General features: G+C 40.2%; 1 protein-coding gene and 1 long non-coding RNA gene across 2 annotated transcripts in view; one reads left to right on the top strand and one right to left on the bottom strand.

The window, feature by feature from the left end:
• The window catches only part of CNTNAP2 (contactin associated protein 2), a 1,698,090-nt gene that overhangs the window by 141,777 nt on the left and 1,544,139 nt on the right, over window positions 1-12,174 (bottom strand). The window lies entirely within an intron of this gene.
• Window positions 1-12,174, top strand: part of LOC127043773 (uncharacterized) — a 489,959-nt gene that overhangs the window by 421,501 nt on the left and 56,284 nt on the right. Inside the window, exon 2 of the long non-coding RNA XR_007772325.1 lies at window positions 9,492-9,616. This is a non-coding gene — a long non-coding RNA (uncharacterized LOC127043773). The remainder of the gene's footprint in view (window positions 1-9,491; window positions 9,617-12,174) is intronic.

Genomic DNA, 12,174 nt, shown 5'->3' with positions numbered 1-12,174 from the left:
GTGCTTTACTTTGCATTTATCAAAAGTCAGGCCAATGTACAGGAGGTCTCCCAGTCTAGGTATAACTGCGGCCTCATGGTGCTTCCTAATGTGAAGTTCCCACTCTTGCCTCAGCAGATACTGTGCCTTGCCATGATGTGGGCTTCCCTGAAGCAGTATTGGTGGTTGTCACTGACTGAGAAGGAGCATGGACAGGAAGAACAAATTATGAAGCCTGGAGTCCTGGGTGTAGCCCAGTATCCAAAATGGGGTATTGGGGGGGGCCTTCCCAGGTTGGAGAGGCTAACTAACTAACCAGCTAAAAGATACAAACTATTAGATAAAACTTTAAATTCTAAAAAACTTCTAAAACTCTCTCTCTCTCTCTAGTCACATATAAGGAAATGAAGCCAGTTTCTAACCCAGATGATGCAGCGGTGAGAAGGAACTAGAGAGGAAGTTAGTCTGTCCTTCCCTTTATCTCCTTGGTTGGAGTCAGAAGGTGAGCAAGGGCGCATGTATAGACCAACAGATGCTGCTTTCAAAATTCTTCGGCTCCAGGCTCATGAAGCATGTGTGTATCCACAGTGGAATACACAGAGGGACCAGCACTCGAAGAGGAGTGGTTGTTACATATTTAACAAGGCCATTTCACTTCTTAGCACTGGCTGAGTATTAGTGTAGTTGGTGCTCTGTATGTTTAATAGCTAAAGTTACTGGTAGTGCAGCACAGTTGAGACTCTGACTTGTTGTCATTTGAGGTGCTTATGAGACTCCATTAGAATTTAAATGGAGTATATCTGGAATAGGATTTTGGTTTAAATACACTTGGGGATATTTCATGAGATCATTTTTCCCTCTTCCAGTCCTTGTCCCTCTTCTTTTTCCATCTTTTTCTGTCTCTATGGAGGATGGACAATGAGTGTCTTTTAAAAAGAAAATAGGTTTAAAACACTGTAATAATTTGAGGGGAAAGCTTTAGTGGGGGGAGGAAAAGGGGCTGAGCATGGTGGCCAATACCTACATAACAGAAGCAGCACTTGTTTGGATAACTAGTTTGGTTGTATCAGTTGGTCTTCAGTGAAAGTAACTCCTGGCTGGCATTATTGTGTACCAGGTTTAGGCAGATGATTAGTTCCTGATCAAGTACTTTCTATGATTTCAACCGACATTTGAGTCATTTTATTTTTATGGAAAAGGCTATGCAAGAAATGGATGCTCATTAGTCTGAGGTCTACATTTTAAAAAGTGCCTGAGTTATGTGAACCAAATGGATAATTACACATGCAACTTCATTTTCATGTAATGGTTGTGGAGCTGCTTGCAATTCTGTCCCTTCTGGTCTCTCTGAGTGTATTCCCTCAGGGGCTAGGCCTGTTTGGAAAACAGTTCTCTCACTCACTGACTGGGACCTGGGTAACACCTCCACATCTATGCCCACCACTTATTACTGTGTAGGTGACTGAACTCTTGTGGGGATATCTCCATACGACGATGAACAGCTGTCAAAATACATGTAGGTTTATTGAAAAACTGGAATGCACAAGAGAAAATAATTTTACAGCAAAAAGCAGCCTTCATATCTATCTAGACTTATCTAATTTTCATTACAAGCTAAGTTAGATGGGCTTCCCTCTTGAGTTCCAGGAACAGAACAGACCCGACCTACATTCTGCTAACAAGTCTGGGTGCTCTTAGGACTCAGCCTTGTCTTAGTTTGCCTTCCAGAGTGTCAGTCTCCCTCTGTCCCCTTCCCTTCTCCTTTTCCCAGAAACTCCTGTTTCTCAAAGTTCCATCCTCCTTGTGTGAGCCTGACCCTAATTTCCATGTTGCTGAAAGGCCCTTGATACAGGCCCTAGGAAGGCCTTTTGCCTCAGACTGGTTTCTCCCAGCCAGCCAGCCAGCCAGCCAGCACCACTAAGGTGATGCATTGTTTGACCGTTGATTCGTTCAGCTTTAACGTCTTGTGACTATTGGGCACTGTGCTAGAACTGTCTGCTCCCCCTGACACTCCAAAACACTGCCTCAGAAAATGTATACATAAAACATATTTTGGGGTTCAGCTCTATATTAACCCACAAGCAACCCCACATCAACACTCACATGAAAACAACTGCATGAATAAATGAGAGCAAAGAAACTGTGCGTGGACCTGGGAAGGGAGACATCTGTTTACGGCTTCAGGTATATTTTCAACATAGCTGTGGCCCAGTCCAGCTCCCATTGACTTAAATGGGAGCTGGATCAGTCCCTTTAATAAATAATAATAATAAAAAATATATATCTAGTTCTTATATATATCTCAAAGAACTCTTAGCACTCGATCGTACAAGGTCCTTAGAGCCTTATCCCCAATCCAGCAACACACTTAAGCATGTGTTTAACGTTAAGCATTTAAGTTGCCCCATTGACTAGTGTATAAGCTCTTTGTTACAGAGACTGTATTTTTATATTTATATATATGTGCATGTGTGCGTAGCACAGTCCGCTGATCCCTCACTGGGGCCCATACTGCAATACAACTATAATAACTAAAATATTTATTAACAAACAATTACTGCAATGCAATTCAGAGCAAACTGATGTTTCATACAGAGATTATTTTACAATGTTTTATTTAAAATTTTATAGAAACCTCACAACAGTATATATACTGTAAATGCAGGCACCTTGCAAAAAGTTGGGTGACCCAGGTTAAATCTGTGAGAGTTTAGATTTTCCACATTGTAGTTTTCATTTTCCATGAATCAGTTCTTTACATAAGTTTTGCTTCTTCCTGAGCATATTCTATTAGGTGATTGGGGAGGAGGCTATCACAATTTTTGTAGTAATGCTTGTAAGTTCTCTGGGGCAGGGTCTGTCTTTTTTTGTTCTGTAATTGTGTAGCACCTAATATGATAGAGTCCTGCATCAAGACTGTTGCTCCTAAGTGTTACTGCAATGCAAATAATTAATAATATTAATCGCCTTGATTAGCTTTTTTGTTTTATTCAGTTTCAGTACTTTTAATTACTTGCTTCTATATATTATCAACATGTCCATTTGCATTTCATGGCAGTAAAATCATGAGTCAAGTTATTGAACTCTGTCTGCTTTAGCGGAGAATCATGAGGTCAGTCATCAGAAAAGGCTAACAACATTGTTTGAAACTCTGATTTGATTCTCCACAGGAAGCCTATGCACACTTAATGGTGTCAGAATGGATAAAAAGAATGTACTCTGAAAGGGGAAACTTACAACTTGAGAGAGGTGCTTTCAAATCTCACTATTAATATGATATTCTGGAAAAGAGAGAAAGATGCTAGCACACCAGAATCACGGCACACACAGTTTAGAAATGGGGTTTGGGGAAGGAAAGGAAAAACAACATCTATCTCGCAAAAAACCCCCAAAGGTATGGCAGAATTTATTTTGTTCTGCTCACCACCTGTAGTGATCCTTGAGAATCATTTCAGGATCAAAAAAGGAGTTGCCTAAAGAAATCTTTAGCACAATTCCACTGTCTATACTTATTTATTATTGTGTATGTGTATTGTGGTGGTATCTAGAAGCCCCAGTCATGGACCAAGACCCCGGTGATGCTAGGCATTGTACACGAAGACAGACTGTGTCTCAAAGAGCTTACAACCTAAGTAATTCAGTAAGTATATAAATACATGGCAGACATACATTTCTTTGGAATACTCTCTCCCTCCCTCCCCTCTAATAGCTTAGGCCTGTTGACCTTATAGGCTTGCTTCAAGGCCTACCTTTTTGAGTGAGCAGTAGAGGCGGGCTGAGGAAACTGGGGATTGGGATTTACATTCAGGGAAAATTGGTATGGGATGGATGCTTTAATCCAAATTCAGCTGACTGCTGGTTAATAAAAGATGCAGTAAGGACTTGGGGAAGGAGATGTGCTGCTGGCACTTTGATTGACCCTAGAACTTTTCTTTATTATATTTTTCAGTTTATTGCCAGGATGCTCAGAGCTCTGGATGCGGGTTCTCTGATATGGAGTTTTAAATTTAACTAAATTAAATAAAACAGCCTCCCCTTTCTCCCTTAGTCTTGCTCCCCCAGAATTGATCTGTGCACTTCCCAATTTGTGTAGGAAAGACTCTCTCTCTCCTATTTCTCAGTAAAGATGTAACCTTAGACAGAGTGTTGCAGTGCAGTCTCATAGTAAAAAAAATTACTATTTTTACAAAATATGCTATACTATATTTCATCAAGATGCCAGAGACAGAGAATTCAGTAGGATTAAACAAGGATTAAAGAAAAGAAATTGTGGTGTCAGGTGTGTGTGTGGCAAGTGTGTTTATTAATTATTATTAATTATTTATTATTATTATTGGGGAAATAAACTTTTATGCTGCAGGACATAAGCATAAGGGATATGAACAACGTTGTCCTGGTGGGTTGTTCCATAATTACTCACTACACGGCTTCATATGAAATGCTGCTCGATTTAAATTTTCATGGAGTTTTTACCTGAGTAAGAATCAAGAACAAAACACTGGAAAACACTTGAATAAGGACTTCAAGATTTTCCCCATGAATAAGACAAATAAAATTCAACATTGAAGACTGCAAAGTAAAGCAGCTTGGAAAAAATAATCCTAACTACATATATACAACGATGGATTATAAATTAGCCGAAAGAGATCACCATAGATAGTTCTCTGAAAACTTCAGCTCAGTGCAGAGCAGCAGTGGTCAAAAAGGCTATCAGGGTGTTATGAACTATTAGGAAGGAGACAGAAAATATCATAATGCCATTATATAAATCCATGGTGCATCCACACCTTGAATACTGTGTCCAGTTCTGGTTTCCCAAATCTCCAAAAGGATATAGTGAAACTGGAAAAGGTTTCAGAAAAGGGCAACAAAGATGATCAATGGTATATAATGGATTCCATATGAGGAGAGACTAAAAAGATTAGGGCTGTTCAGCTTAGAAAAGAGACAACTAAGGAGGGATGTGATAGAGGTCTATAAAATAATGAATAGTGTGGAAAAAGTGATTAGAGAAGTGTTATTTACCCTTTCCCAAAATACTGAAACCAAGGGTCACCCAACAAAATTAACAGGTGACACATTTAATACAAACAAGAGAAAGTACTTTTTTCACACAACGTGGAACTCCTTGTCATGGGATGTTGTGATGTTTAACTAGGTTCAAAAAATAATAGATAAGTTCATGGAAAATAGGTCCTTCTATGGCTATTAGCCATGGTGGTCAGGGTGCAACCCCATGCTTGGAGTAACCCTAAACCTCTGACTGCCAGCAGCCAGGATGGGAAGACAGGAATGGATCACTCCAGCTGCCCTCTTCTGTACACTCCCCCTGAAGTTCTGGGATTGGCCTCTGTTGGAGACAGGGTATTGGGCTAGATGGACTCTTGGTTTGACCCACTGTGGAAATTCTTATGTCCTTATGCTTATGTGAGAGTGCCAAAGTACCAGTATGTATAAATGTAACATACTTCTTTCATTTAGAGTGTAAAGATTGGTGCCCTTTTAAGACTGGTAGATCCCTATGTTGATAACATTTAGTTATGGGCTTAGAGCAGTCAGCATGTTAGCTTCTCCCTTGCAGTGACATTTACCAGCATTTTCTTAGCCAGCTCCTTTCTATCTCTTCTTTCTTAGCATGATTGAAATTCACTCTCCAGCACCATCAATTTCCCTTTTACATTCAACTCCCATTGAAATGGAGAATGGCAATAGCAGAACTGTAAAAGACCTCAGTGCTTTTAGCTCTGCTAGGCAACAGCACTGGAGAACTAATGCTGCAAAGTCAGGCAGCCTTTATGTATTACAACAGACCAAAAACCTCCAGGGCCCTCATCTGCAGCAAAACAGATTTTATATCAAAATGATTATGTGAATAAAATGTAAGAATAGCCTCCTATTTCAGTGAAGATGGATGTGTGAATGGGAAACTGCTCTGTGCCACAAAGTAATGGATTGAGAGTATCCATACAATTATGCTCAACAAATCAAGTTTTTTCCTTCTGTTCTTTCATTCTGGGAAAATAGGAATATACACATGTACTATAAAACACTGCCACCATTACTCACATGAAGTAGTAGTAACTTATTCTGCAGGAATTTCACTGGAACCCATCACAAAGAGAGGCACTATTCAGTGAGAGAAAGGGTGGGAGAATGCAGCCTGAAATGAGGCATGTGATATGACAGCTGATTTAAAGTGAGGTGGCAATGGTCTGATTAACTGCCCAGGTATGCAACAGCAAAAAATTCAAATTAAATTTTATAAAACAAGACCAACAACCACCTTGTCAATGCACTGGAGAACTTAATTCCCAAAGTTAGAAAATGAATGAATTATTGTTGGTTTACAGCAAAGGCAGCCATTCAAGCTTATATTACTCCCCACCATTACCCTCTCCCCCCAGAAAAACAACAAGGAGTCTGATGGCACCTTGAAGACTAACAGATTTATTTGGGTATAAGCTTTTGTGGGTAAAACACCTCACTTCTTCAGATGCATGGAGTGAAAATTACAGATGCAGCATTATATAATGACACATGAAGAGATGGGAGTTACCTCACAAGTGGAGAACCAGTGCTGACAAGGCCAATTCAATCAGGGTGGATGTGGTCCACTCTCAACAATAGATGAGGAGGTGTCAATTCCAGGAGAGGCAAAGTTGCTTTTTTAATGAGCCAGCCACTCCCAGTCCCTGTTCAAGCCCAAATTAATGGTGTTAAACTTGCAAATGAATTTTAGTTCTGCTATTTCTCTTTGAAGTCTGTTTCTGAAGTTTTTTTGTTCAAGAATAGCTACTTTTAAATCTGTTTTAAATCTGTACCACCGGACTCCTTGTTGTTTTTGTGGATACAATCTACACTGCTACTTCCTGATACTTGACACTTCTCCTCCCAGAAAAGTTCATTTTCAAGATAAAAGCAACCCTACTTCTTTAGGCCAAGTAACAAATGGTTCCAAGTCTAAAATAAAACCTGCTGAGAATATCTATACCTCTAAAGATGAGGTTAGATTTAAAAAATGGAAAAGTTAGCACAGTAGCAGCGCGTGTGACATTGCAAGCAATTCAGATTTTAGAGAGAATAACTGACAGGCATAATTTAGTTTTTGAAAACAGTTCTCTGAATAGTCCGGTGCAATTCCATAGTGCTGTAGCAGTGTATCATAATGCATTTTGTCCTCTTTGCTAAAACGGGCTCCTTCTAAAGGACAGGAGCTGTTAAAATTCAGAGAGATTAATGGAATAAGCCTGACATTCCACTTTCATCAGACTTTATTGGAAGTTCATAAGGATTTATCATTGCAGGAATGGAAGGTCATCAGTATATCCAGATGCAGATGAATAAACATCAGCTACATCTGGTAAAGCAGAGCTGTAATTTTATTAGTATTATAAGCCTCTTTGCTTTCCACAATGTTTCCCCCATCCAATGTAATCCTTGTAGGTTTGTTTTCTGAAAGTTCAGTGAGCACTTCCTCGCTAAAGGCCCAATCCTGAGAGCTGCCAACCACCTCCTGTAAGGTTCTGAGTGCCTTCAATTCCTATGAACTTCAATAACAAGCTCTCCTTCAATGTGATGCCAATGTTTCTCAACTTTGATCTGGTAGGACAACCTCTACAGGTGAAAGGATGAGTCCATCTCAAGGCACATTCAGTCCTCTCTCTCCCTCGTTGCTGAGAATGACAACAAGCATGCCTATTATTGCCAATTTTGGTGGTGTTTTCTGTGAACTGAACATTTGTCCCTTGGGAATTGAAATGAGGCTGAGCACAGCAGACTCCTTATTACAAAGAGCACCATACAGGCCTTAGGTAGTAACTAACTTTTGGTTACTATTAATAAAACTGGACTTAACCCGGTAAACCCAAGAGGAAAGGCTCTATATCCCATTACCCTGTGCCACCTGGTACCCCAGATTCTACCATCACAAATGAAGGATAAGTCAACTTCACTAACATTTTTAAATTAACATTAGACTGAACCAACATGTCTTCCTCAATTTTGGGAGACGTTTTGGAAGCAGACAAGTTATCAAGTGGCATAAGACATGTGAAGTTGATCAATGGCTATAGTCACAGAGGCCAGCGTTTGTATTACTCTGTCAATCATCACATTTGCTGAGTCAAAAGAAAGTGCAATCACATTTGTCAATGAAATGTTTGAGTCAATGACAAGTGAACTCAATGATGCAGAAAGGCTTCCAGCACTTGCAGTGTTACTTACAAACCGATTTAGAAAATCATTTTTTACAAGTCATGCCTCCTGGTCACACCATATAATCATGATGCACCCCTTGTCATGGCTGGCATCATCACTTTCATCCATCAGAACGGTGGAAGGTCCTGATGTGACATGGTTCAAAAATGACTGGGTGTAATGTGTTGATGGAGCTTTAATGATGCATGTGAGCTGGTGAGCTTTCACAGGAAAATTCTTTTGCAAATGACTGAACCTGCAGACATCAGCCTGATCATCTCTGTGCTATGATCAGCATTGTGAGTAAGATTCCCCATTGTGATGCAGTCATGGTGAACTTTAAGCACAGGAAACAGCTGCTTTCCAAATGCTTATTGCAGAATAAAAAGGTTCAGATTCTCCACTGACTTGCACCTGTGCAGTCCTTTTACAGCTGCGCAAAGTGACTGTAAGATGCTACCATTCTGATTTGGAAGTGTTGCACTCCCACGCTGCACAGATTTAAATGGCCCCGTGAGGTGAGAGGCAAAGGGGAATCAGGACAATTACATCAAAAGAAAACAAATAGTCTGTTATAAACAGATAGCTAAGAGTTAATGTCTCTTTCACCTGAAAAAAAAAAAGTATCCTGAAACACCTGACCAGAGGACCAATCAGGAAACCAGACTTTTTTTCAACTCTGGGTGGAGGGAAGTTTGTGTCTGAGTTCTTTGTCTTCTGCCTGAATCTCTCTCAGCTAGAGAAGGATTTTTCTATTCCCTGCTTTCTAATCTTCTGTTTCCAAGTTGTGAGTACAAAGTTGGTTTTTTGTTTTGTATTTACATGTCTATAGTTGCTGGAGTGCTTTAAATTGTATTCTTTTGAATAAGGCTGTTTATTCATATTTCTTTTAAGCAATTGACCCTGTATTTGTCACCTTAATACAGAGAGACCATTTGTATGTATTTTTCTTTCTTTTTTATATAAAGCTTTCTTTTAAGACCTGTTGGAGTTTTTCCTTAGTGAGGAACTCCAGGGAATTGGGTCTGCAGCTCACCAGGGAATTGGTGGGAGGAAGAAGTCAGGGGAAAACCTGTGTGTGTTAGATGTACTAGCCTGACTTTGCATTCACTCTGGGTGAGGGGGGAAGAGAGATTGACTCTCGGTAATTCTGTTCTCCAGGCTGGGAACGGGGAGGGTGGAATCCCTCTGTTTAGATTCACGGAGGTTGCTTCTGTGTATCTCTCCAGGAACACCTGGAGGGGGGGGAAGGGAAAAGGTTTATTTCCCTTTGTTGTGAGATTCAAGGGATTTGGGTCTTGGGGTCCCCAGGGAAGGTTTTTTGGGGGACCAGAGTGCCCCAAAACACTCTAATTTTTTGGGTGGTGGCAGCAGTACCAGGTCCAAGCTGGTAACTAAGCTTGGAGGTTTTCATGCTAACCCCCATATTTTGGACGCTAAGGTCCAAATCTAGGACTAGGTTACTGACATAGTCATAATGGGCCAGATCCTCAGCGGTACTGGATTACACTTAATGTAGCTGAAGTGAACTGTAGGGAAAGATAGCTCTCAGTCACTTTTCTGTTTTTCATATCGTTGGCTGGTAGTCTAAACAGCCTTCAACATAGCTAAAAACAGCCATACGATCCAAAGCACTGGCTGGGGATCAGGTGGAACACCATACGACATCCTCCTCTCCTGCCCTTTCTCTCCTTGCTTGCATGCTTTTTATGTGAAGGGAATGGAGACCAGTGGTATTCAGCTCTATGTCACAAAAGAATTTTCCTCTGTTAGGACCATTCTCGGTTGCCTTTTTAGAGCCGTTTTCCAGCTGTTTTGTGTTGCCTCAAAGTAGCTGGAGACAGGGCAAGGATCTGGCTAAACTATCTCACACACACCAGGCACTATCACTGATGGCTAATATCTCAGAGTTTCTGAATTTTCCCAAAGAAATTGGCGATCGGGTTTAAAATAACTATTTACTGATATTCTGCTGTAAACTGACATGATTTAGTCTTGAGGTGCCACATTAGTTATTCTTCAGGTCACGGATGCCAGGATTACCTATTGCATAACAAAGATCTTTCAATAGGTATTTCCCTCTGAAGTCTGGCTCATTGATTCACTTCATTATGGATTAAATTTATGCTGGCATCTGAGAAAATGTAGGTCACAGGACACGATAGAGTCATCTTCTTCTGCACTATTATGGGATTTGTTTTCCAAAGATGTAGGATCTTATTGGCTTAGTGGGACCATGGCCCTAAGGTATTATTTGATATTATTTCTCACAGTATTTATTATTTCTCACAGTATTTCTTTTACTAATACAAAGTTATTTTGCTCCTTTGCATGTTCACAATACTAAACGTTTTATGCTTCCTTTATTCATGTCCCCAACCCCAAATCCACAAAGAGGTGTAAAACAGATAACGTCTATGTTACACATACCAAACAAAAAAAAGTTAAAGCTATAGTTTTCATTCCCCACTACGTTACTCCAATTTTACAATGTTGTAAATATATTGTAATTTCACTCCTCCATGATACACTTCCTAGCCACCAATATGTTGACACCCTGAGGACCTGTCTAAGTTACGGCAACCTCTTGCCCTATAGGTGCGCTATGCCTGGGATCACTGCAGAGCGCATGCTGTGGCCCTTTACATGCCTGTCCCATCACCATCCCTGCTTTAGCAAGTCCCCTACACCCGGGCTTGCAAAGAGGTCCTTAGGAAGCAGCTTTATGGCTGACTTCTGCACGGCCTGTGTCAGGGGGCTCCTCCCAGGCTGCATATAGGGCTTCTAGGTGCTCTTTGTGTCACTCTGTCCCTTTTACCCAGCATACTGGATATCATCCCAGATCTCCAGCACTAATGCCTCTGTTCCCTAGATTCCAAAAATTCTGGCTCTCTGCAACTGCCCATTACATATAAGAAAGTACTCATTTCACTCTTATATTCAGGACAAAGAAAAAGAAAATGCAACACTAAGATAAGGTATGCTGTCTGTAAAGCTGAAGAACAATGGTAGAGCACTGAATTCCGCAAAAGACTTGCTTTGTTTCAGAGTTTTGTTTTTGTCATTTTGGGTTTTTTTTGGAGGGGAAGGACAGTGGTTTTAGGTTTAAAATGACTTCTTGAAGTCAATGGGAGTTTGGCTGGGAGTACGATACAATCCACAGTGGGTCTAGTTTAGACTAAAGTCTAGAGTCTGGGTTGTCTCTTGGGGTCTGTATTATAGTGCTGTATCAACAGCAACATTTTAATTTTCAGACACAGGTCACTCTGAGCACTACAGTCCCAATTCTGCCATGAGCTCTCCACCGATGGACCACTGTGCTATGTTTAGCAGGACCTACATTCTTACTTTTCTGAGCACTTAGATACCTCTTCAGCGAGGTGTTTATGAATGTGCTTAAAGTTTGGAACATGCTTAATTCACTGAATGTGAATATGACACTATCAACAAAAATAAACTAAAAACTAAACCACAAGACAGTGTAAATAAACCTCCCTTCCATTCTGATGAATAGCTTCAACAATGAACAAGAAATTATACTCATCTATTTTTAAGGTATTCTTGTCACAAAGAAGCAATGTTATTGGCCCCTTAACTGCACCTGCTTTTATGGAGTTATGCACACTTACTCCAGCTCTGAATCTGGCCTGATGTCTTTCACATTGTGGTTACCATAGGGATAGAGACATCTTGCATAGAGATGGGCAAATGGCTTAGGAAAAAAAATAGGAATCAACCAAAACTTTTTAAGATTCAAAAAACGTTGACAAAGCAGTGTTGGCAATCTTAAGAATCTAAAAATCAATAGTCGGGTTTAAAAATGGATGTGATTTTTAAAAAATAATTTGAAGTTCTTTTTCTTTGTCTGTTTTTTGGACACTTGGGCAACACACATCTACAAGTTTTTCTCTCCAAATACAATGGCTAGAAACTTCCTTTTAAAAAAAAATCTAACCCGAGAGTCTCATCTATTCTTGTATCAGAGGGGTAGCCGTGTTA

Source organism: Gopherus flavomarginatus, chromosome 2, assembly GCF_025201925.1.
Source record: "Gopherus flavomarginatus isolate rGopFla2 chromosome 2, rGopFla2.mat.asm, whole genome shotgun sequence".
NCBI classification, from domain to species: domain Eukaryota; kingdom Metazoa; phylum Chordata; order Testudines; family Testudinidae; genus Gopherus; species Gopherus flavomarginatus.
The sequence above is the reverse complement of the archived record's forward strand: the minus strand, read 5'-3'. Positions and strand labels throughout refer to the sequence as shown.